Raw genomic sequence first — 2,782 nt, 5'->3', positions numbered from 1 at the left:
ATTTGTACTATCAGTTTCTCTTTTCTTTTCAGATGGCTGCAGACTTCATCCTCTCCATCAGTCCTTCCCAATCCTTCCTTTCCCATCCTTCATCCTTACCTTCTTCCTTCCCTCCATCTCTCCTTCCTCTTTCCAACTGGGGGCCAACCTAACATCCCAGCAGTGGCTGCCCAGGAGTCACCAACCTTCCCTCTACCCTCTTCCTTTCTCTCCTTCTGTGTGTGTGTGTGTGTGTGTGTGTGTGTGTGTGTGTGTGTGTGTGTGTGTGGTTGTGGCTTGTATTCTCATTGGCTTAAGGCCTCACTACCACCTCTTCCCTTATGGTTTATTTTGCATATTACACTGTTGTCAATATGTATAAATAATCTGGCAAGGGTGAGGTGGTAGGGAGTGTCCTTAACCAGTGGGAATATGAGCCATGATGTGCAGGGGTGGTGGGGGAAGGGGAAGGGCTGGGAGGAGGGGAGGGAAGGGTGGGCAGGGGTTTAGATAGGGCCAGATTACCCAATCCCTAACGGGATTATACGGGGTTGGCCTTGCCGGCGGGGCAATCTGTTTCCCCATCTCGGCCCCAACCCATTGCTTCTCTCTCCTCCTCCCAGCTTTACCGCCTTTCCCTTCCCCCGCCTGGCCAGCTCCAGTGGGTTTACCCCCCCCCGGCCCAACACTTCCACCAGGGTGTCTGACCCAGTCACTCACCCCAGCCAAGATGGTGGTGGTGGTGGTGGGAGTGTGAGTGTTCTAGATGTATGTGTGTGTGGCAACTGAGCCACACACACATACATCCAAACATACACTCACCCTCCCACCACCACCACCACCACTATCTGTGCTGTGGTGGAGCCCAGTGAGTGGAGGGTGTGGTGGCTGGCAGTAGCAGCAGCTACTGCCAGCCACCACACCCTCCACTCACTGGGCTCCACCCTGCTGGCTGGGGTGAGTGACTGGGTCAGACACCCTGGTGGAGGTGCAGCTGGAGCTGGCCAGGCTACCCCACCCCTGCACATCAGTGTGAATGAGTTCCTTCAACTAATACGTTTTCTCTTATATTTCAGGGGTAACTATTATATTTCTTTTTCAGGGGTAACTATTTTATTTCAGATTCTACACACACAGGACTTCAAACCAGGTAATTGTTTGTTTATATTTATTATGCTTGTATGTCCCTTCACTCACAAGGGTGAGCACATTGTACATGTATATATAAACTTGTTTATAATAAATGTATACTGTTGTACTTAGGACTTTTACTTCCCTAGTAGTTACACCTATGATGACAGTATGGGAGAGAGAGAGAGAGAGAGAGAGAGGGAAGAAACATATGACAGAACATAAAGAGGAAGAGAAAGAGACAGAGGAACACATGATAGAAAATACAGAGGAAGAAAGAGAGAGAAGAGAGAAGCATATAACAGAATATATAGAGGAAGAGAGAGAAAGAGGAGAAAGAAACATGTGATGGATTATACTGTACAGAGGAAGAGAAAGTGAAGGGATCGAAACATACGACAGAATATACAGAAGAGAAACATCTGACAATATATACAGAGGAAGAGAGAGAGGAGATAGAAGCATACAACAGAATATACAAAAGAGAAACATCTGACAATATATACAGAGGAAGAGAGAGAGGAGATAGAAGCATACAACAGAATATACAGAGAAAGAGAGAGAGGAGAGACAGAAACATACAACAGAATATACTGTACAGGAGAAAACAGACATATGACAGAATGTACAGAGGAAGATAGGGAGATGAGATAGAAACATGTGACAGAATACAGTGGAACAGAGAGTGATGATACAGAAACATATGACAATATAACAATATACAGAGGAAGAGAAACATATGAATCAACACACACAGGAATGGAGAAATATGTATACACAGGAAGGGAGAAACATATTTATACAGAGGGAGAGAGAAATAAAATGACAAAGTGAATGAAACAAGACCTGAAAGGATCAAAGATTAAGACACCATATAGTGGAATCATAAGACAGATGACGAGGCCACTTCCTGGTAAAACAACAACCTCTGGCAATTACATACCTTAAAAACTTAAGGTCCTGCCATACTTAGAATAATACCATATTATCCAACGGCAGGACTTTAACATATCAGCTTCACATTTCACACTGTTAGAACACAGAATGACACAGAAACTAAAGATACACGATGCAAATTCTTTAATGGAACTTTTCTAATACGAGTACAAAAACATAAACCGCAAAGGAAACAGCACTCAATGGTCGTACCCTCTAAGAACTTTGAGAATGAAGAAATTCCAACTGAGACTTAAAAATGGTAAGGTTGAAAGGCTGACTCCAATCCACATTTGAATATACTCAAAACCCTACATTCTATCCATTCTAACTAGGCTTAAAACAGGCATCTCTCCATCTTTAATGCCAAGCTGTTACTTGAGATTAAAATTAGCATATAAAACTACTCACAACGTTTCATGGGAGGGATGCAGAACTACAGCACTGTCTTATTCTGCCAATGAGGTCAGACATCTCTCCCAAGTTGATGTGAACCTAGTATTATGATACACAGATGAAGTATCATATAATAATCACTGATGAACTGTTTCAGTCATTCTGTAAAGACTCTAATGGTAAAAATATGAGCTCAATGTGTACAATATAAAGCTCTTATATTCTAAGATACACCTACTAACACACAAATTTAATCCCTTCACTACCGACATTAAATTTTATTCCTGCTGCCTCCAATGATTTAACTTCTCTCTCCTACTGTATTAGTTAATAAAGAGTA

Source organism: Coenobita brevimanus, unplaced genomic scaffold (assembly GCF_032717465.1).
Source record: "Coenobita brevimanus isolate Jiangsu-jjx unplaced genomic scaffold, ASM3271746v2 jjx.HiC_scaffold_3654, whole genome shotgun sequence".
Lineage (NCBI taxonomy): Eukaryota > Metazoa > Arthropoda > Malacostraca > Decapoda > Coenobitidae > Coenobita > Coenobita brevimanus.
The sequence above is the reverse complement of the archived record's forward strand: the minus strand, read 5'-3'. Positions refer to the sequence as shown.